This window comes from Felis catus, chromosome A1 (genome assembly GCF_018350175.1).
Source record: "Felis catus isolate Fca126 chromosome A1, F.catus_Fca126_mat1.0, whole genome shotgun sequence".
Classification (NCBI taxonomy): Eukaryota; Metazoa; Chordata; class Mammalia; order Carnivora; family Felidae; genus Felis; species Felis catus.
Window position 1 is genome coordinate 170,013,021 of NC_058368.1, and position 24,648 is coordinate 170,037,668.

Here is a 24,648-nt window from a genome sequence, read left to right on the forward strand (position 1 = left end):
GGATCCCAATCTGTATTCACAAAGAAAAATTGAAGTCAAAATTGTTGCTGATGTGTGAAACAAACTTAAATAAGAAAAAGACCAGTCATAAATGGTTAGCGGTGCCCATTGTGGTAGGCCAAATAATGTCCCCCTTAAAATGTCCATATTTTAATTGCAGGAGCCTATGAATATCTTACCTTACGCAGCAAAAAGGAATTGGCAAATGTAATTAAATTAAGGCTCTTGAGATGAGGATGTTATCCTGGATTATTGATGTAATCACAAAGGATTCTTATGAGAATAAAGCGGAAGGTCAGAATTAGAAAAATGGAGATATGTTAATAGAGGGGGAGGTGGGAGGGATGCAGGGTTATGAGCTGAGGAATATGAGCAACCTCTAGAAGCCATAAAATAACCATATTCCTATGGCATTCCTCATTTATACCTTTGAACAAGGACCATGTGTATCTTTGTTCAGAGGTACCAAATATTCCTATCATGTCAGTCCATAAGGTAGACTTATGGAAGAGTAATAAGAGATACTTGGGATCAAAGTCTCTGTTTGAAGAACATATTTGATGATGTTTCTGGGAATTGATACTGTTGTTATAAAGATGGCAGTCACATTGAGAGTGCTATAACTCGCTTCCCTTCTACTTCTTATTTTTCAACCTTAGAAAGTTATTTTTACCATGAAGGCAATGTCTAAATATTCAGTAAGGTATTTCTGAATGACTCTTGCTTTGGGAAGAGCATAAAATGCTAGTCTTTAAGTATTGAATGCAATAAATTATACTCTAATTTACCACTTCAATATGTCTTGTAATGTCAAATTTTGCCTGTTGCTTATCAATCTGGCTCTCATAGTATGAACTACAATTCACTTTTTGTCTTTTTTGCTAGTAGTTTCATGTATGTTAATCTTATTTCCCTCCAGAGGTAAAGTTTCTTAGATAGACCAGGTGTTCTATGTCCTTAAGAAGCCCTCCATAAATTTTTGATTGGTTAAAAATAGACTGTATTTTATTTAAGCCACAGTTTTATCAGTGCTTTTGTCTCAGATAGGTCATTAATTGTTCTTTCAGTCTAACGATACTGAGGTTAAGTGTTTGAAACAAATGACATCTTCAGGATTGTTTCACACAGTTGCTTTTTCTTCTGAATTTGTACTAATTCTTTTGAATTTTATCTCGCAAAAATGATTTTACTATATTAAACAATAATTAATTCTAAAAATAAGTCTTATTCTCTCCCTTGAAAAGGAAGGGGTCTTAATCCTTTTCTAAGGAACTTCTTAATCCTTATTTCAATATTTTTATGTCTTAGAACTGACATGTTGATTTCTAATGTCTTTCTAAGACAATGGCTTCTTTTTCTTTTTTAAGTTTATTTACTTGTTTTGAGATAGAGTGAGCGTGTGTGTGCAGTGGGGGGCGAGAGAGAAAAGGAGGGAGAGAATCCTAAGCAGGCTTCATGCTGTTGCCACAGAGCCTGATGCAGGGCTCAGTCTCACAAACCATGAGATCATGACCTGAGCGGAAATCAAGAATAAGACACTTAATGGACTATGCCACCCAGGTGCCCCTAAGACAATGGTTTCTGACCTTGAGTCACAAACTCCAGAAGGTCTATGAAGGTGTTGCATGTAGGTTCTGAGATGCCCAAGGCAGCTGCATGTTTGAGGGTATGAGCGGGGTTCATGGCTGATGCCAAAAATCCCACAGCCTCCCTTGCTTTTTGCTCCAGATAGATCGTATAGGCCACTTCATAACCCCTTAACCCTAATGTCACATACCAGTTACTCTGATTTAGTTTGGTGCTAAATGAATTTGTAAAGCATGTAAGAAGATGTAATATCACCAAACAAGTCCACATGCTGAAAATGCCAGACCTATGTATCCACGTGGCTACATTAAGCCAGAAAATTCAAAATGATTCCTTAATCTCTCATCAGACCTATAAATATGAGATTTCTTCCCATTTCATGGAAATTCTCCAGTGAACAGTAACTATAGTCACTGGGGTTATTGTTTGAAAAGACAATAAGCTTCCACCTGTCTTAGCAAAAATAAATTAATAAGTAATTTTAAAAATAGGAGCAAAAGCCACATGGTTCTAGTGTTGGTAGCTATAGTGGTGGTTTCTAGTGAGCAGAAGTAGCAGAACTTCTGTGGTCCATTACACAGTGTAGGCAGAGGCCTAGAGTCTTTTCCTTAATCTTCCAAAGATTCTGTGAACTATAGAATCTTCAGCCCATTCTGCTTAATCTATCAGGTTCTGTGGTCTGCCATGAGCACACCATTTAATCCAGAAAAGTGGGGAAAAAAACACCTTACAAGGCATAAAGAAAGAGAAGACAACTGTAAGAACTAAACTTTTTGTGACAGTTGACTTTCTTCTGAGCACAGCCATTAATCCTGCTGTCAGCAGGAATAAAGATTCTTCCTGAAAAAGGTGAAAAGCTGCATTCTTGTAACAGTGAGTGGTGGTGGCATGCAGATGAGAAGGAGCCTTCAGAGCCCAGACCTCCTATTTGTTAACTCTACTTCAAAACTTCAATAAAATAAGCATTTTGGTTTTTATTTATTTTAAAAAATTTAATGTTTATTTAGTTTGGAAGGAGAAAGAGACAGGTCGTAAGCTGGGGAGGGGCAGAGAGAGAGGGAGACACAGAATCCAAAGCAGGCTCCAACCTCTGAGTTGTCAGCACAGAGCTCCAAGTGGGGCTCCAACTCACGAACTGTGAGATCATGGCCGGAGCTGAAGTTGGACACTTAATTTCCTGCTAATCTGAAAGCCATCTCCAACTTATCCTGCAGCTGTCCTCCCCACCCTATGTGTCCTATGATTCTCCCCACTGCTCTGCCTTTTAAATCACTGGAGTGGGAGGTGGGCTCTGCAGCATTTTAGCTCTTTGCGATTTCCATCAGCCCCTAATGTGACTCCAAAACAACACACATTAAAACATAGTGTTCTTTTCATACAAGCACAGATTCAAGACAAATTACTCGGTTTGCTCTTTTTTTTTTTTTTTTTCCACATGGCTACCCCTAGGATCTTTCTTTCTAGGTATTCTAAAGCCACTACTAAATTTTGCACATACTCCCAATCCAAGGACTAGTCTATTTTCCCCAGACTCCCCACATTTATTGACACTGATAAAAGACCACTAAATTGTGTACTTTGTGGTGGTGGAGGTGGGAACACACACAAAATAATCCTTGCCCTTAAGTCTTGGAATGCACTCTACAAAGGGAATTCTTTTTATGCAGCCTGGGGCCCAACTTCCTTAGCCCTATGCTATCATAAATAGTTGAATGTTGAGTAGCACATTTACAATAGTTCTCCTCTTATCTGTCAGCTCTCATTCACTCTTCCTTAGGCCAATGTAGATGAGTGGAAAATGCACAATTTAGGCAGGCTGAAGATCATATTCTGGATGTTGCCCCTATAAAATGTGTGATTTTGAACCAATTGTTTAACTTCTTTGCATCTTGGTTTTCTCAAATGTAAAAATAGAAATGATATGTCATGATTTAGCTGACATTTTGATGTGAAAATTAAAAACTAAATGGGATAATGAACATATTACCTGCCACATTACCATTATATGCTCAAATAAATAACATATTATTTTTCTGTATTAATAAAACATCAGATTTACACTCAGAGAGCTGGCATATTTCATTGCAATGATGGAAGCCTGGATTAATCCAGGTCAAAAACAGATAAAACACATCTTGCTGAGTGCATCAGTGACCAAGAAAAGTCAAATTACCAATTATTCCATTTTCAGATAGTATATTTCCAGAATCCAAATTAATCACATTATGGTATGCAGGATGACTGGGCTAGAAGGAATGTACTGCTTAAGACCAATAAATAGTGTGGTGACATTTATTAGAACAAAAATTGCCAAGAATGAGCAGAATCTTCTACTTCCTTGGACATATTTGGACCAAAGTGGCATATCTTTTAGGATCACTGTTAATCATCCTAGTTGATGTCCTGCTTTATTCTTTTGTTTCCTCAATGATTTTAATCTAGCCCCTAAGTAAGGTTGAATTATTTCTTTCCTTTCTGTAATCATTAACATATAGACATATACTCTTTTGTTTTACCTCCCACTTCCAATCTTTTTCCTAAAAGCAGTGTGTGTCAAAAACCACTTTATGTCTTAGTATTTGGGAGCCTCATGCCACAGTAGAAAAATGCTCACTATCTGTTGTTGCTGTTGGGTATAAATGAGGCTGATGTATTTTGGAAACTACCTGTCCAAAGCCACTGTAGTTTGACTAATGGATCCGAACAGTGATGTCAATCTTATTCTCTTCTTTGTTTGAAGATGCTCAGTGGCAAAACAGTGATTCATTTTTCTAGGTAACTCATGAAGTAAAATGCGGTAGTCTAAAAGCAACTTGATATGAATGCAACATTCTTTTTTCAGCTTTGAGCACTTTCAAGATCTAAGATGAATAGGCTTTGTAAATTTGGAGTTATTAATACTTAGGTTTCTTTAATTTATTTCTATATATATAACAGGATGACCAAACCATTTACTAACCAAGCCATGATTTAACTGTCTGGCCTAGCAAAGTGCAACAATATGTCCTCCCAAGCTCTTTGCAACAGACTTTTTCCCCCTCTCTGTTTATCCTCCATCATTTGCTGGGCCCTGCAAAATCCCATCAGGTAATCCTTCGGGATTTATTCCATGCCCATAGTGGCTTGTTCTGGCTTATGAGTGTGATTTGAAAAATTATTTTGTTTGCTTAAATGTGTCCTTAATAAGTGTTTTTTTAATTATATCTTACTATTTTTTATTTTTTAAATTCCAGTCTAGTTGACATACAGTGTTATCTTAACTTTAGGTGTAACAATATAGTAATTCAACAATTCTATACATTACTCAGTGCTCATCATGATGCTTGTACTGTTAATGTCCTTTACGTATTTTATCCATCTCCCCCTTCCCCCCCGCCTCTGGTAACCATTAGTTCTCTATAGTTAGGAATCTACATTTTGCTTTGTCTCTTTTTTCCTTTATTTCTTATATTCCATATATGAGTGAAATCATATGCTATTTGTTTTTCTCTGACTGACTTATCCTTATCTCATTTAGTATTATGTTCTCTAGATTCATCCATGTTGTTGCAAATGGCAAGATTTCATTCTTTTTTGTGTCTGAGTAATATTCCATTGTGTGTGTGTGTGTGTGTGTGTGTGTGTGTGTGTGTGTGTGTGTGTATCTTTTGAAATCACTGTTGACCATCCTAGTTGATGTCCTGCTGTATTCTTTTGTTTCCTCAATGATTTTAATCTAGCCCCTAAGTAAAGTTGAGTTGTTTCTTTCCTCTCTGTAATCATTAATATATAGACATATACTCTTTTATTTTACCTCCCACTTCCAATGTTTTTCCTAAAAGTACAAGCATCATGATGAGCATTGAGTAATGTATAGAACTGTTGAATTACTGTATTGTTACACTTAAAATTAAGATAACACTGTAAGTCAACTATACTGGAATATATATATATATATATATATGTGTGTGTGTGTGTGTGTGTGTGTGTGCGCGTGTGTGTGTGTGTATGCGTACACACACACACACATGCACACACCACAGATAATGCTGCACTAAACATAGGGGTGCATATATCCTTTCAAATTGCTGTTTTCACATTCTTTGTGTAAATACCCAGCAGTAGGATTACTGGATCATATGATAATTCTATTTATAATTTTTTGAGGAAACTCCATACTGTTTCCGTATGGCTACACCAGTTTTCATTCCCACCAAAAGTACACTAGGGTTCCTTTTTCTCTATATCCTCACCAACACTTATTTCTTGTGTTTTTGATTTTAGCCATTCTGACAGATGTGAGGTGATATCTCATTGTGTTTAGGGGAAAAGACCTCAGTTTTTCACCTTTGAGTATGATGTTAACTATGGGTTTTTCATATATAGCCTTTATTATGTTGAACTATGTATTCGGTGTTGAGGGTTTTTAATCATAAATGGATGTTGTTCTTTGGCAAATGCTTTTTCTGCATCTATTGAAACAATTATATAGTTTTATCCTTTGTTTTGTTGATATGATGTGTCATATTGATTGATTTGTGAATATTGAACCACCTTGCATCCCAGAAATAAATCCCATGTGATCATGGTGAGTGATTTTTTTTTTTTTATTAAAATTTTTTTTTTCAACGTTTATTTATTTTTGGGACAGAGAGAGACAGAGCATGAACGGGGGAGGGGCAGAGAGAGAGGGAGACACAGAATCGGAAACAGGCTCCAGGCTCTGAGCCATCAGCCCAGAGCCTGACGCGGGGCTCGAACTCACGGACCGCGAGATCGTGACCTGTCTGAAGTCGGATGCTTAACCGACTGCGCCACCCAGGCGCCCCGGTGAGTGATTTTTTTAATGTATTGGTGGATTTGGTTTGCTAATATTTTGTTCTTGAAGATTTTTGCATCTATGTTTATCAGAGATATTGGCCTGTACATCTGTTTTATTATAATGTCTTTGGTTTTGGTATCAGAATAATGCTAGCCTCATAGAATTAATTTAGAAGCTTTCCTTTTTTTTCCCTATTGCTATGAGACAGTTTGAGAAGAATGGGTATTAGCTCTTCTTTAAATGTTTACAGAATTCACCTGTGAAGCCATCTGATCTCAGTTTTGTTTGTTCAGAGTTTTTTAAATTATTGATTCATTTTCATTGCTGGTAATCAGTCTGTTCAAATTTTCTATTTTTCCTCATTCAGTTTTGCAAGGTGATACATTTCTAGGAACTTAACTGTTTCTTTCAGGTTGTCCAGTTTGTTGGCATATAATTTTTCATAATATTCTCCTATAATCCTTTATATTTCTATGGTGTAAATTGTTATTTAACCTCTTTCATTTCTGACTTTATTTGAGTCCTCTCTCCCTTCTTCTCCTTCTCCATCTCTTTCTTCTTTTTTGTAAATCTGGCTAAAGGTTTATCATTTTATTGATTTTTTCAAATCAGCTCCTGATTTCATTGATCTGTTGTATTAATATTTTTTAGTTTCTATATTGCTTATTTCTGCTCTACTCTTTATCATTTGCTTCCTTCTTCTGCTTTTGGGTTTTGTTTGTTCTTCTTTCTCTTGCTCCCGTAGGTATAAGGTGAGGTTGTTTATTTGATATTTTTCTTGCTTCTTGAGGTAGGCCTATATTGCTATAAGCTTACTTCTTAGAACTGCTTTTGCTGCATCCCAAAGATTTTGGAGCAGTGTGTTTTCATTTTAATTTGTCACTATGTATTTTTTTTAAGTTTTTATTTAAATTCCAATTGTTAACATACAGTGTAATACTAGTTTCAGGTGTACAATATAGTAATTCAATACTTCCATGCAATACCTGGGGCTCATCACAACAAGTACACTCCTTAATCCCCCTCACCTATTTAACTCATCCCCCACCCACCTCTCCTCAGTTTGTTCTCTATAATTAAGTCTGTTTCTTGGTTTACCACCCCCCTCTTTTTTCCCTTTGCTTATTTTGTATCTTTAATTCTACATATGAGTGAAATCAAGGTATTTGTCTTTGTTTGACCCACTTTTTTCATTTAGTATAATACTCTCTAGCCCTTTCCATGTTGCCGCAAATGGCAAGATTTCATTCATTTTTTATGACTAGAGATATATGACTCATTTTTTATGACTTAGAGATATATGACATTATATATATGTCATCTCTTCTTTATCCTTTCATCAGTCAACAGATACTTGAATGTTTCCATAACTTGGCTATTGTAAATAATGCTGCTATAAACATCAGTGTGCATGTATCCCTTTGAATTAGTTTTTTTGTTTTCTTTGGGTAAATTCCTAGTAGTACAATTGCTGGATCACAGGGTAGTTCTATTTTTCACTTTTTGAAGAAACTCCATACTGTTTTCTAGAGTGGCTGCATCAGTGTAGATTCCTACCAATAGTGCAAGAGAGTTCCCTTTCTCCACATCCTTGCCAACACCTGTCGTTTCTTGTGTTGTTGATTGTCCCCTTTGTAATTATATAGTTTTCTTCTTTTTCTCTTGCTCCCATCTTTGTTTTAGAGTCTTTTTTGTCCAATATAAATATTGCTACCTAGCTTTCTTTTCACATTAATTTTAATGATGAGTGTTTCTCCATCCCCTCACTTTCAACTGCATGTCTTTCGGTCTAAAGTGAGTCTCTTGTTGGCAGTATATGGATGAGTCTGTTTTTTTATCCATTCCTTCACCATATGTCTTTTGATTGGAACATTTAGTCCATTTACATTCAAAGTAATTTTTTATAAGTATGATTGCCATTTTGTTACTTGTTTTGTGGTTATTTTTGTAGTTTTTCTCTGTTCCTTTCTTCCCTTGCTCTCTTCTCTCGTGTTAAGTTGGCTTTCTTTAGTGGTATACTTGGATTTCTTTCTCTTTATTTTTTGCATATCTATCACTGGTTTTTCGTTTGTGGTTACCATTATGTAGCAGTCCATATTAAATGGATAGTCACTTAAGTTTGAACCCATTCTTATTCCCCCAACCCCCATTTTAGGTACATGGTGTCATAATTTAAATTCTTTTATTTTGTGAGTCCCTTGACTTATTTTAAAGATATCTTAATTTTAATGCTTTTATGCTTCCTGCTTTTATTACTGTTATTTATGATCGTTTCTTTCCACTACCCTCATACACCCAGAGAGTCCTTTTTAACATTTCTTGTAGGGCTTGGTTTAGTGGTGATGAATTCTTTCGATTTTTGTTTGTCTGGGAAACTCTTTATGTCTCCTTCTATTCTGAATCATAGCCTTTCTGGATAGAGTATTCTTGGCTGCAGATTTTTCCCTTTCAGCATTTTGAACATATTATGCCAGTACCTTCTGGCCTGCAACGTTTCTTCTGAAAAATCAGCTGATAAGCTTGTGGGGTTTCCCTTCTATGTAACTATTGTTGTTGTTGTTGTTTTCTTCCTCTTGCTGCTTTTAAAATTCCGTTTATCACTGCACTTTGCCATGTTAATTACTGTGTGTCTTGGTGTGGGTCTCCTTGGGTTGATTTTTCATGAAATTTCTGTGCCTCCTGGATTTGAATATGTGTCCTTCCCCAGATTCAGGAATTTTCAGCTATTATTTCTTCAAATACATTTTCTGCCCCCTTCTCTCTCTCCTCTCCTTCTGGGATCCCTATAATGCAAATATTATTACTCTTGGTGGAGTTGCTGAGTTTCCTGTCTGTTTTCTTTTAATTTTTTAATGTGTTATTTATTTTTGAGACAGAGAGAGACAGAGCATGAGCAGGGGAGGGGCAGAGAGAGAGGGAGACACAGAATCTGAAGCAGGCTCCAGGCTCTGAGCTATCAGCGCACAGCCCGAAGCAAGGTTCGGGCTTGCTCACAGACTGTGAGATCATGACCTGAGCTGGAGTCGGACGCTCAACCTACTGAGTCACCCAGGCTCCCCTGTCTATTCTTATTTTGCATATTTTTTGTCTCTCCTGTACAGTTTGATTGCTTTCTATTAGTCTGTCATTCAGATTGCTGATTTGTTCTTCTCCTTCCTCTAGCCTTCTACTTCTTCCATCTAGTGTATTTTTAATTCAATTATTGAGTTAAGCTGGGTTTTTTTCACATTTTTTATGCCTTTGTTGAGGGTCTCACTGAGGTCGTATGGTCTTTCAAGTACAGTATCTTTATGACCATTACTTTTAATTCTCTATCAGGAATGTTACTTATCTCTCTTGTGTTTGACTCTCTTGCCATTAATTTTGTCCTGTTCTTTTATTTGAGGCATATTCCTCTGTATCCTTACTTTTTTTAACTCTGTGTGGCTGTTTCTCTATGTTAGGAATGCCACTTACATCTCCTTCTCTTGAAAGTAGTGGCCTTATGAAGAAGTCCTGCATTGCACTGCAGTACAATGTCCCATGTTCCCCAGAACCTGGCACTTCAGGGATGTCTCCTATGTGTGTTGTATACACCCTGCTGTTGTGGCTGAGCTGCTTTTGCCTTTGATCAAGTCATCTGTGATGCCTCTCTTTTGCCTTTTGTGGGCAGGATTTGATCCCCCATATTGTTAATGGGCCAGTCTGGGGTTACTTTGGGTTTGAGTTGAGTCAGACCACGCATTTGCCAGAGATGTGGTAGCATCAAACTGTAGGATATTTTCCCTGTGTTGTCCCCTAAGAAACTTTTGTTGTTGGGCGGGGCCTGCATTCAGACCCAATGTATGCCCCAGGCCACTGCGAGACTACAGTTGTACTCTTTGTTGTGGTTATTTTTCCCTCTTCCTGGGGTAGGAGTAATTTTTGGTGGTGCTGGTCCATATAAGGGCTGCTTTCACCCTGCCAGGCTTGTGGTACCTCTTTGAATGGACTCTGACCAAGGACATATTGGAGAGGGCAGGTCCACAGTAAAATATGAGGCCAAGGCACATGATGTTAGCAACATTTGAGCAGATCTGCTGTGGGAGGAGATCTGGAACTGCTTTAGAAAACTGCCACAGGGTTGGGGGGTGTCCAGAGGAGAACATGGGGATGGGCATGCAGTGCCACAAGGTCCTGCCAGAGAGGACTTGTAACCTCCAAAACTCCAAAACTCCTGTTGAGCCTTGCCAGGTTGGAGGCTGTGGATATGCATTAGGACATGTGGGGAGGCACACAGTGTTTGCAGTTTGTACGAGTCTGCTATGGCAGAAGAACTGGAGCAGAAGGCCTGGATGGAGGAGTGTGTCCACAAGAGAACACAATGATGCACTGTTAGCAAGTTAGGTAGAGAGTGTTGCTGCTGCACTGGTTCCCCCTAGTGTCTATATAACTAGGCCGGGGCAAGTCAGAGCATTGGTGCCTGCCAGCAACTTTGTTCCTGGAGAAGTTTCCCAAAGATCCCTGCCACTCCAGCACACACTCTGAGATTAGCAAACAAATCTCCCTCCCCTATTCTCCAGGCATTTTTCAAACTGCTGCTTCTATGCTATATCTCAGCAAGGCTGTTTGTTATGCTGTGTCTTTAAGAACAGAGACTCAGTTTCCTCTCAACCTTCTGGCTCTCCCAAAGCCAAACCCACTACGTTGTAAAGGTCCAGGTATAAAGCCCTGCTGATTGCAAGAATGTGGAGAATTATGTCCTTCTTGTTTTCAAAGCCAAATGTTATGGGGATTCCTCTTCCCCATGGGTTCTCTATGCTGGGGCTGCTTGGTATGAGGGTTCATTTCTCTGTGCCCAAGGCATCCCCTCCTCCCATGGACAGTCCTATGGGTCTGTTTGGTTCCTCACCATGTCTCTGCTCCTCCAACCCTCTTTGATGTGGCCTCTTCTATACATAGCTATGAAGAGTCTGTTTTTCCAGTATTTGGGTCTTTTTCTGTGTTATTTACATGGATGTGGGTGTTATCTGGTTGTATCTATGGGATGAGGTGAGCTTAGTGTTCTCCTATTGTGCCACATTCCCCAAAAGTCTCTGAATAAGTGTTTTATATGTCTCAAATCTATATAAAGTATCATAGCCCAGCTTCTCTTATAGGTCAAGAATAGAATGCACACATATTTTAAAAATCAAATTGGTCACCCATATATAATAAACCGATTATTGCATATTTCAGGTAGACATCAATATTTTGGACCACTTTTTTTAAATCAGAATATCTAGCACTACTCAGCTACCCTTCCTCAAAAGCAGCAATTGAAAAGAGTGAGGAGTGTTGCCTCTTGTGAAAGGCAATATTCTCCAGTGTCTGAATCCTTATGATCCTATTGTTTCTCTGAAAATGAGGGCGAGTTTCAGTAGCCATTTGTCATTGCACTGGCATTGATGTTTTCCTTAGAATCAAGCACTCTGTCTTTAGGCATGTCTCCATCAGAGGTAGAAAATGAAAAGAGGTAAAGAGGAGGAAGTATAAAAGTGGGCTATATTATTTCTTCATGGAAGTGAGAGTATCACAGATGACTCACCCATTTGCATCCTTGCTCATTCCCAACAGATACTTCAATTTGCAATTCCAGTTATAAACCCTTCTGGATTTAGGAACACAAGCACTGCCATACTGATCCATCATTTTCTCCACATAGAAGATTGCTGTTGCTACTTGAGATTGCTCTCTGACTAAATTTTTCACATCTTGTTACAGTCCCATAAACTATCAACTTCTACTTAAACAGCTTTTTCAGAACTTTTATCTAAATACTAAAATAAATATTTGTGCTCTGAAGAAAGCAGAGACATATTATGGAGTAGCTAACCAGTCTTAAGATCATCTACCATCTCACTGACTTGTCACATTTGTAGGAGTGATTTTCTTTGGTGCAAATAATATAACCCTGGGGAATTTAATTAAAGGAAATTTATTAGAAGAGCAGGGGATGGCACCACAGTCAGTGAGAGGACTGAAGAGAACCCAACCCAGCAAGATGGAAACAGATACAGCTCAGAGAAGTTGGATGGCAGGAGTGGATGACAGTTTTATTAACACTGATGACAAGCAACATCTCCAAAAGTTTTTTTTGGTTTTTATTCTTCTATCCATTAACTCAAGACCCAAAGTTCAGATGTCCAGATGGTCTGCAGTGAATGACACATGTCTCTAAGGGAAGGAGGGCAGTATACCTTGACTGACAATCTCAACAAAGCTACAGACAGTGAAGCAGAGGTAATTTTGCTAAAGAAAATTCAGATGCCTGTGGCCAGAAGAAAAGGGGAATAGTTAGCAGAATACAGCTTAATTCCACCATAGGATCTGTTCATTATAATCTACCAGATGATTTCTAATGTCTTTTAATTCTGCATTGTTTTGACAGAAAGAAAAATAAGATGACTCAATTTGTTCTGTTGACACATTCTGAACTTATATTTGTACTCATAGTTTTATATTATTGTCAGAAAAATTCTTCCCAAATTGACTGAGCTTTAAGGACCAGATACCTACATCTCTCCTGAAATAATTAAACACATCATTCATAGTGCAGTTTTTTAAATCAAGGAGACATTAAGACAGACACAAGATAAATCCTACATGGGATCTTCATCAAACACTTTTTTCTCCCACTCCATCATCTGTCACCTTCTCTTTTTTTTTTTTTTAATTTTTTTTTCAACGTTTATTTATTTTTGGGACAGAGAGAGACAGAGCATGAACAGGGGAGGGGTAGAGAGAGAGGGAGACACAGAATCAGAAACAGGCTCCAGGCTCTGAGCCATCAGCCCTGAGCCTGACGCGGGGCTCGAACTCATGGACCGCGAGATCGTGACCTGGCTGAAGTCGGATGCTTAACCGACTGCGCCAACCAGGCGCCCCATCTGTCATCTTCTCTTCTGCCACTTTCTATCCCTCTCTTTTTACTCAAGAAACTGAAATAAAGATAAGGGTAACAGTTTATAACAAAACAGAATAGAGTCAAAAAGCAAAGGAGAAGCCATGTTGGAGGCAAAGAACTTGAATAGATTTTAGAGAAAGAAAAAGAATTTTGAGGTATGTAAGTTAGGCCTCTAGCAAATTTAGATGTCGAAATTAAATTCATATATTCCATTTTACTGCATTTCATTTTTGACACATAAAGAGGGCAAGATGGCAGAGGGGTGGGGGCGGGTTCACAGTCCACAGGGAGTGTGGCAGAAAGAGGGGTGGAGAGGGAAAGGTAAGGTTGTCGTGGTCAAGAGGCAAAATAGGAAGGAAACTTCATGCATGGAAAAGTCCTACACCAATCCACAACCCTCATCACTGTTTTGATCTTGTAAGTAATTCTTCCCTGCCTCTCCTTTCTCCCAGCTTAGAAGATTTGCTTAAAGTTACAGCCAAGCGCTGCTCAACATATTCCCCTCTCCCACACCTTCCCTCCTCACTCTCAGCCCACACCACACACAGTGGAAAAGCAGTTTAGAGATCTCTCAGCTCTCCCTCACAGGCCCAAGCTGCAAATGAATATTTCCAGCCCACTACAGGATCTGTTCACCATAATCAAGCAGATGACTTCTAATGTCTTCAAATCTGTGACGTTTTGATGCGAAGAAAAATAAGGTGACTCACTTTGTGCTTTTGACACAGTCTCTACTGATTGCCTTTCATGGTTATAAAATCATACGCTGTCAACCTGACTCCTAGCAGAAAAGGTCCAAGCCCCTTGTATAAATAGAAAAGATTCAGTCTTGATATTTCAATTCCAGAGAAAATTTTAAGTAATGAATGTCTTGTACTGGGCATAAAATTAGAAAGTCTACTTAAACTACCGTAAGGCAGATGAATAGATCTAAGTGTCAAAATGTATTTGGAATTTTCCCCCAATGTGTATGGCCCTCTTTACCATCACTCTCAGCCTGATAAAACCTACTAATCTACGGTGCTGACTCAGGATAGAACACATGTTTCCCCTCAGGATTTGCTGGGATAGCTGAGGATGTCCCATATTCTTACTTTGATCTGTGTAGTTTCAGCTATCCATAGATTGTCAGAAACTAAAAAAATTCCTTGGCAGAGAGCTGCCAGGGACCATTCATGGCTCAGGAGATTTAAAAAAATGATATCAGAGAATATCTAAAGCTTATGAGCTGCAGACTGGCTGCACAGATTTGGTAAAAGCAGAGGAATTATTTATGCTGGAGGGAAGAATTACAATAGAAACACATAGGGATTTGGGCTGATGAACTCAAAACTTAGTTGAATTTAGTATATACTATGAACCTCTATTTTTAATATAATTCAAAAATCTTTAAAAAGTAGTAAGCTGGAAGTGATCAGTGTGCAGCTTGGGCCTGTAAAGGAGAGCTGAGAGATCTCTAAACTGCTTTTCCACTGTGTGTGGTGTGGGCTGAGAGTGAGGAGGGAAGGTGTGGGAGAGGGGAATATGTTGAGCAGCGCTTGGCTGTAACTTTAAGCAAATCTTCTAAGCTGGGAGAAAGGAGAGGCAGGGAAGAATTACTTACAAGATCAAAACAGTGATGAGGGTTGTGGATTGGTGTAGGACTTTTCCATGCATGAAGTTTCCTTCCTATTTTGCCTCTTGACCACGACAACCTTACCTTTCCCTCTCCACCCCTCTTTCTGCCACACTCCCTGTGGACTGTGAACCCGCCCCCACCCCTCTGCCATCTTGCCCTCTTTATGTGTCAAAAATGAAATGCAGTAAAATGGAATATATGAATTTAATTTCAACATCTAAATTTGCTAGAGGCCTAACTTACATACCTCAAAATTCTTTTTCTTTCTCTAAAATCTACTCAAGTTCTTTGCCTCCAACATGGCTTCTCCTTTGCTTTTTGACATCATTGTTTTATTGTCTTTATTTCTGTTTCTTGAGTAAAAATAGAGGGCTGTAACAAAGAAAGTAAAAAAGAAGTGACAGAAGAGAAGGTTACAGATGATGGAGTGGGAGAAGAAAGTGTTTGATGAAGATCCCGTGTAGGATTTATCTTGTATCTCTCTTAATGTCTCCTTGACTTAAAAAATTGCACTGTGGGGGTGCCTGGCTGCCTTAATTAGCAGAGAGAGGATCCTAAGCAGGCTCCACGCTATCAGCTCAGAGCCTAATGCAGTGCTCAAACTCATGAACTGTGAGACCATGACCTGATTTGTAATCAAGCATCAGATTCCTAACCGGCTGAGCCACCCAGGTGTCCCTAAATGAAGTGTTTTAATTCCTTCAAGAGAGATGTAGGTATTTGAGCCCTAAAGCTTAATTTAGGGGAAATTTTGTGAAAAATAATACAAAACTATGAATATACATTTAAGTTCAAAGGTGAATATTATCTTCTACTTCTAATTTATATGAAGAATAACCAAAGAATCTTTCTGAATCATGGTAAGAGCAATATCCACAAGACAGATGAAGTAAACATCATTTCCTAAGAGGATAATGAAGAATAGTAGATATAATAAAGGCTTAATGAACTGAATTCCAGAACAAGCAAGTGCTGCCTAGTTGTACCATAGCAGGTTCTCTACCTGAGGGATAGTTGTTGGTCTGAATATGGATGGATGGAGATGTGGATCTGCAGTAGGTGAAGAGCCTCTGCAGGGGCAAAGAGAAAATAGCTGAGTTTTACATGATACTGAGTTGGCAAGAGATGTTCAAATCTGGAAGGGTCCAAACAAAGAACAGTTAGCTCAGCCATATAAGTTTCGTATCTGAATATTATAAGAATTCAGCCATGGAGGAGGGGCCAGTTAGCAGAAAGAACTCACATATTCTTGTGTTCCCTGGATCCCAGAGCACTGCCAAAGTTGAATCCAAACAAAAATGTCTTAAACTGAATCCCACCTTTCTCGTAGTTGAAATATGGGCAAGCTAAAAAAGATAGTGATGATACAGGAGAACTGGGACAGGGCTAATCACAGGTGAACTCAGTAACTAAAGCTGTGATAGAATTCCAGTTTAGTTTGACTCTATAAAGATTTTTAATGCCAGTACCCACACCTTACCCGGCAGAGAGGGTCACTGGCTTCCGTTATCTGGCAAAGAAGCAAAATTTGAATTGAAAACTTTATATTGCTTTTTATACACATTATTCATAATACAATAAAATGATGTAGCAGAAAAATAGGTCTCATTATCAAGTGAAAAAAAATAATGTAAACATAAGTGCTTCAGATACTAGAATTAGCAGCTCCAGAATCTAGCATAATTATGAAAAAAAAGTTAAAGAATTTATGGGAAAAGATCAACAAAATGGTTAAAGGGATAAAATATTTGGGGAGACGTAGAAATTCTAAAATAAAAAAGAATCAAATTCAGTTTCTAAAATTGAACTTTATAATATCTCAAAACAAAATTTTATTGCAAGAGTATTAAAGCCATTTAGATAGTGTTTCTAAAGATCTTCAGTAGAAAATTTCTAACTGAAGGTCATAGCAGAGAAAAAGGTAGAAAAAAATAAAACAGGGCATCTGTAATTTCTATAATTAACAAACTATCTAAAATGTGTGTACTTGAACTCCTAGAATGAGGAAAAAAAGAATGATGCAGAAAACATGTTTTGCAAATAATGGGCAAAATTTTTTTTTCAAATTTAACAAAAGGTATCAATCTACAGATCGCAAAGCTTAAAAAACCCCAAGTAACAAAACTCAAGTAGAATAAAGAAAATCACACCTAGGGATACATAGTGAAGTCGCTAAAAGCCAAAAAGAAAGAAAACATGTTGAAAGCATCCAGAGGGGAAAAAAAGACATGTTACATATAAAAGAAATAACCGTAAGGATGATAGCTGACTTCCGTCAGAAAAACTGCAAGCCAAAAGATGGTAGAATGGCTGATTATTCCAAGTACTGATGCAGATATGGAGCAAATAGAACTCTCATATATTGCTGGGGTGACTGTAAAATCATACACCAACTATTTAAGACATTTGAGTTGTTCTTATGTAGTTCAGCTTTCATTATCTATGACCGGAGCATTATACTTTTGGTTACCTACCTAGAGAAATGAAAATATTTGTCCATAAAATGTCTTATATGAGAATGTCTATTGCTAAAATTGGAAACATTGATGAAGAGGGGAATGGATAAGTAAACTTTGTTATAACCATACAACATGTAGAGCAGAAACTTGGAAAGCTGAGCTATCTAAGTAACTCTCATGTAATCCAGCTGAACCTCAGCTGACCTTCAGAAACAGGCATGATATAATAAGTTATATTTAACCACTGAGTTTGGGGATGCTGTTATGGAACATAATTGCCAATAACTAACCAACAAATTCAGTAACAAGGTGTTACACAGCTTCTTCTACTTATGTGTATCTTCCTTTTAAGGTCCTTAATTCACTTTGTTGTTTTTTTGCAAACAAACATGGAGTTGTAGGTATATTTCCAATAATGAACATTCGTTTCACTAACAACCAATTTATACCCTGCTGTTCTGTTTCTGTATCTTCCTGCATACAAGCTAACTTTTGTTTCAGTGCTAAATCATAATCTAATCTTTTTAAAGACATTTTAGATAGCAAGGCAACATGACTTGTACAGAGCCAAAAATGCACACAGACCAAATTAAGTAAGGTTGGTAGTAAACAGTAATGATCGAGTTTGTGTATGCACTGACACTGATACCTGTGTCACAACTGTTGTTTGGCTGACAGCAGTTGTAAAGTACCATCAATTATAGGAAACATTACAATCCCAAGATGTTAAAATGTGAAATAAATTTGCTTCTTAGAATCAGTGGAAAATGACACATCCCGCCACTATATTTGCAGCCAGAGTTGCTCTTTCTGGAGCTGGACTTAGCTTTCTGGAAGAGGCTCATTCTTTTCAAAATGCTTGATTTTAAGAATGTCTTAGAGATAACTTTCTATGTCACTCCTATGCCTCTGTTAAGCATCTTTAGCCCCTGCTATTTATTCTTTCTCTTCCTCTCTGACATTTAGCATGTTTCAGGATTTCCTTCCTTTCTAATGATGAATATTCTTCCATTCTGTGTATAAAACACAGTTTGCTTATCTACTCATGTATCAATGGACACTTGGGTTGCTTCTGTCTTTTGGCTATGGTGAATAATGCTGCTGTGGCCACAGGAGTGTGCCATCCCTCGGAGTACTGTAATATTAAAATGATGGTGATCTTGAGAAACTTAACAGAAGGCCATGGGGGAAGAGAAGGGGAGAAATAGTTACAAAGAGAGAGGGAGGGAAGCAAACCACAAGAGACTCTTAAATACAGAGAACAAACTGAGGGTAGATGGGGGGTGAGGGAGAGGGGAAAGTGGGTGATGGGCATTGAGGAGGGCACCTGTTGGGATGAGCACTGGGTGTTGTATGGAAACCAATTTGACAATACATTTCATATTAAAAAAATACAAGTCAATAGAAGAACTGATTACATTTGATACTGGAGACATTATTTTATCCTGCTTCTTAGAGCAGGAAATGATTGAGATTTCAACTCCAAGCAATCCCATCTGTTGAAAATATTGTTAGAGGGAAGCTACTGCCAAATCCAATCAAACCTATTTTCTTTGCCATTGATATGGAAACTATAAAGTGAATGAAAGCCCCTGAAACACCTACATGCACACATTATGAGCTTCACAGTGCCCCAATTGCAAATTATGACTCTCTGCTTGTGTTGAAGCAATCACACCCATTGATATGATCAATACATGCCTTTCTTATTGAGAAGAAAAGATAGAGTAGTCACACTTTTCCTCTTTTTGAATAGAGCAACAATAACACAAAGAGCATCGTTCTGCAGCATAAAGTTATGCATTTTTTAATGTCTAACCTTGTTTAAACAAAGTTTTAAGACACTTGAGTCAATTTTAAGGTTTTTTTTTTGTTTGGCTTTGCTTTTATCAAGTTAGTTTCATACAATTTCATAAATTTCTAAATGTTTCCAGTGGAAAAATACTTAGATCCGTCCTTGTTTTATGTTGTAACTTATCCAAAATGTTGGGTTCAAGTTGAAATCTTGTCAGCCCCTAAATCGCTATTTTATAATTTGTTAAGTTCTCAGAAAAGCATATTAAGCCTTTGGTGAATTCAGTAACATCTTCACTTAAGAAATCATTATGTTTTTTAACATAAGTTTCACAGTATTACAGATTAGGCTAAAGTTGTTTGCTTCATCATCCCGCTACAATAATTTCACTCATTAAAAATTCCAAAGCTAGCATCATGACTCTCATAGTTCTACATGATATGGCCCAAATTTACTTCTAACTTCATCTCCTTCCCATGTCTCTGGGACCTACTCTTCTCCAGCCCCAGTGGAGAACATACTAACTCAGTCCTATCACATCAGGATAGGCTGGGTTATTCTGCAGTAATGTAGTAACTCCAAAATCTAAAACCCTTACAACCAAAGGTTTTGTCTCTTGGGTCCATCATTTTTATTAAAAGATATAAAGGTTGGAGAAGACCCAATATATTGACCATTGTTAATTATTATCTAAAAAGGAAAAAATATTGTAAATTTTCAATCCAAGTAAATGCTTCAGTCCAGAAATGACACTCATTTCTTTCCACAATTGTTGGCCAGAATTTGCCACATGACACATCACAACACAAAAGTGCCAGAAAATACAATGCTACCATGTTCCTAGAAGGGAGGAAAAGAAGAAATATTTACCAAAAAAGTGTGAATGACTACAGCAGGCATTTTTACTTGCTGTTAAAACTGCAATGTTCTTCCCTCAGGAAATTAGAATTAAACAAATTCTCTTTGTTTCAATTTTGCCAAAATCCTTAGAAAGTTCATCCCTAATGACCCCATCTGAAACACTTTCCTTTATTACTTTCTCCCTACCAGCTTTATTTTTATCCTCACTTATCTCTATGGGGAATTATATCATGTTTTTATTACTTGTTTTATACATATAGACATATTTTTTTTTAATTTTTTTCAATGTTTATTTATTTTTGGGACAGAGAGAGACAGAGCATGAACGGGGGAGGGGCAGAGAGAGAGGGAGACACAGAATCGGAAACAGGTTCCAGGCTCTGAGCCATCAGCCCAGAGCCCGACGCGGGGCTCGAACTCACGGACCGCGAGATCGTGACCTGGCTGAAGTCGGACGCTTACCGACTGCGCCACCCAGGCGCCCCATAGACATATATTTTTAATACATAAGATACTATATTTTCTTTGACATTCACTGATTCATTGATATATCCCCCATTCCTAAAAGAGTATCTGGAACTCAGCAGACAGCAAATAAATATTAGCTAAATGAATTAATAAATGAATGCATGTATCAGATTGGTGCATAATGTTTAGACTCTCTATCCATCTATATCTATGAGATGGATATAGGTTTCACTTATATATTGCAAGAATGCAAATTTAGTTTAATAATATATTTTAAATACAAAGAGAAAATTTAGTTTCTGAAGTTTTATAAAACTGCTTGGATCTTCCTTGAGAGACTCCCTCTGCTGGTTATCTTGGGGCAGGGCAAAGATGAAGCTCAGTCTGATTTAAAAGGAAATCAAGACATTCTCTTTTTTTTTAACTTTAATTCCAGTGTAGTTAGCATACAGTGTTTTATTAGTTTCAGGTACACAATGTAGTGATTTAACAATGCCATGTATTACACAGTGCTCATGATAAGAGTGTTCTCAATCTACTTCATTTATTTCAAGGATCCCTACCCATCTTCCCTCTGGTAACTGTCTATTCTCTATAGTTGAGTCTATTTTTTGGTTTGTCTCTTTTTTTCCTTTGTTCATGTCTTGGTTCTTAAATTCTACATATGAGTGAAATCATATGATACTTGCCTTTCCCTGACTGGCTTATTTCACTTAGCATTATACTCTCTATGCTCTACTCATGTTGTTGCAAATGGCAAGATTTTATTCCTTTTTATGGCTGAATATTATTCCATTGTAAATATATACTATTTCTGCTGTTATCTATCCCTCTATCAGTGGACACTTGGACTGCTTTCATGATTTGTCTATTATAAATGCTCCAATAAACAGAGGGGTACACATATGTTTTTGAATTAGTGTTGTTCTATTCTTTGAGTAAATATCCAGTAGTGCAATTACTGGCCCATATGATAGTTCTATTTTTAATTTTTTCAGTAACTTCCATACTGTTTTCCACAGAGGCTACACCAGTTTGAAATTCCACCAACAATACACGAGGTTCACTTTTCTCCACATCTTCACCAATATTCGTTTCTTGTGCTTTTGATTTTAGCCATTCTGCCAGGTAGGAGGTGATATCTCATTGTGGTTTGATCACTGATGATGAGTGATGTTAAACATCTTTTCTTGTGTGTGTTAATCATTTGTGTGTCTTCTTTGAAGAAATGTGTGTTCATGTCTTCTGCCCATTTTTAATTGGAATTTTTATTTTTTTCTTGGTGTCAGGTTATGTAAATTCTTTATTTATTTTGGATACAAAACCTATATCAGATATGTCATTTACAAATAACTTCTCTCATTCAGTAGGTTGTCTTTTAGTTTTGTTGGTTGTTTGCTATGAAGAAGCTTTTTATTTTGATGTAGTACTTAAAGTTTATTTTTTTATTTTATTTTCCTTGCCTCAGGAGACATATCTAAAAAGACATTGTTTGGGCTGATGCCAGAGAAAGTACTGTCTCTACTCTCTTTGAGGATTTTAATAGTTTCAGGTCTCACATTTAGGTCCCTAATTCATTTTGAGTTTATTTTTGTGTATGATGTAAGAAAACAGTCCACTTTCATTCTTTTGCATATGGCTTTCCAGTTTCCCCAACACCATTTGTTGAAGATACTTTTTCCTATTGAATAGTCTTGCCTCCTTTATCAAAGATTAATTGACCATATAATCTTGAGTTTGTTTCTGGGCTCTCTATTTTGTTCTATTAACTTATGTGTCTGTTTCTGTACTAGTACCATACTGTTTTGATTACTACAGCTTTCAAATATGACTTAAAATCTGGGATTGTGATATCACTTTTTCAAGATTGCTTTGGCTATTCAGGGTCTTTTGTGGTTACATACAAATTTTAGGATTTTTGGTACTGGTTCCATGAAAAGCGGTGTTAGTATTTTGATACAGATTTAATTAAATCTGTAGATTATCTTAAGTAGTATGGACATTTTAACAATATTTGTTCTTCTAGTCCATGGGCATGAATGTTTCAGTTTCTTTCATCAATGTTTTGTAGTTTCAGAGTAGTTTCATCTCCTTGGTTAAGTTTAATCCTAGTTTTTTTGTTATTTATGGTGCAATTATAAATAGGATTGTTCTCTTAATTTCTCTTTCTGTTGCTTCATTATTAGGAATGCAACAGATATGTGTACATTGATTTTGTATCCTGTGACCTTACTGCATTAATTGATCAGTTTTAGTAGATTTTTTGGTGGGATCTTTAGGGTTTTCTATGTAGTGTATCATGTCATCTGCAAACAATGAAAGCTTTACTTCTTCCTTACCAATTGGGATACTTTCTCCTTTTTCTTGTCTGGTTGCTGTGGCTAGGACTTCCAGTACTATGTTGAATACAAGTGGTGAGAGTGAACATCATTGTCTTATTCCTGACCTTACGGAAAAAGCTCTTAGTGTTTCACCATTGAGGATCATGTTAGCTGTGGGGTTTTCATACATGGGCTTTATTATGTTGATGTATGTTCCCTCTAAACCTATTTTGTGGAGAATGTTTATGATAAATTACTGTTGTACTTTATCAAATACTTTTTCTGCATCTATTAAGAGGATCATATGACTTTTACCTTTTGTCTCACTGATGTGATGTATCATGTTGATTCATTTGTAAATATTGAACCACCCTTGCATCCAGGAATAAATAGCACTTGATCATGGTGAATGATTTTTTTTAATGTATTGTTGGATTTAGTTTGCTAATATTTTATTGAGTATTTTTGCATCTATGTTCATCAGGGATAGTGGCCTGTACTTTCCCTTTTTTGTGGTATCTTTATTTGATTTTGGTGTCAGGGAAATGTTGGCCTCATAGAATGAATTATGAAACTTTATTTCCTCTTCTATTTTTGGAATAGTTTAAGAAAAATAGATATGAACTCTTCTTTAAATGTTAGGTAGAATTCACCCATGAAGCCATCTGGTCCTGGAATTTTGTTTGTTGGGAGCTTTTTGATTCACCTTTATTGCTGGTAATCATATTGTTCAAATTTTCTATTTCTTCCTAATTCCTTTTTGGGGGGTGATGTGTCTCTATGAATTTATCCATTTCTTCTTGGTTGTCCAATTTGTTGGCATGTAATTTTTCATGACATTCTTTTCTAATCCTTTATATTTCTGTAGTATCAGTTGTTTTTTATTCTCTTTCATTTCTGATTTTGTTTATTTGGGTTCTCTTTCTCTCTCTCTTCGTCTCTCTCTTTCTCTCTTATTTTTTTTAATGACTCTGGCTAAAGGTTTATCAATATTATTGATCTTTTCAAAAACCAGCTCCTGGTGTCATTGATCTATTCTGTTTACTTTTTTTTTTTTTTTTTTTTTTTTTGTTTCTATATCGTTTGTTTCAACTGGACTCTTTATTATTTCCTTCCTTGTACTGCTTTTCTGTTTTATTTGTTCTTCTTTTTCTAGGTCCTTTAGGTGCAAGGTTAGGTTGTGTGATATTTTTCTTTCTTCTTGAGGTAGGCCTGTATTGCTATAAACTTCTTTCTTCAAACAGCTTTTGCTATATCTCAAAGATTTTGGACCATTGCATTTTCATTTTCATTTGTCACCATGTATTGTTTATTTCTTCTTTGATTTCTTGGTTGGCCCATTCAGTGTTTAGTAGCATGCTATTTAACGTCCATGTATTTGTGTTCTTTCCAGATTTTTTCTGGTGGTTCGTTTCTAATTTCATAGCGTCATGGTTGGGAAATATACACAGTATGACTTTGATCTTTTTGAATTTGTTCAGATTTCTTTTGTGGCCTAATATATGATCTCTTTTGGAGAATGCTCTGTGTGTACTTGAATAAAATGTGTATTCTGCTGTCCTAGGATGGAATGTTCTGAATATATCTGTTAAATCCATCTAGTCCAATGTGTCATTCAAAGCCACTGTTGTCTTGATTTTCTTTGTTTGGATAATCTTTCCTTTGACAAAGTCGGGTGTTACTGTCAATTACTTCCTTTATGTTTGTTATTAACTGTTTTAGGTATTTGGGTGCTTTCATGTTGGGTGCATAAATATTCACCTGTGATATATCTTCTTTTTCTCTTGTTACTGTCTTTGTTTTAGAATCTTTTTTGTCCAATGTAAATTTTGCT

General features: G+C 36.9%; 1 long non-coding RNA gene across 1 annotated transcript in view; it reads left to right on the forward strand.

Moving 5' to 3' along the window:
• Nucleotides 1–6,258, forward strand: part of LOC123379300 — a 31,628-nt gene extending 25,370 nt beyond the window's left edge. Inside the window, exon 7 of the long non-coding RNA XR_006583593.1 lies at nucleotides 6,218–6,258. This is a non-coding gene — a long non-coding RNA (uncharacterized LOC123379300). The remainder of the gene's footprint in view (nucleotides 1–6,217) is intronic.
• The last annotated feature ends 18,390 nt before the right edge of the window (nucleotides 6,259–24,648 follow it).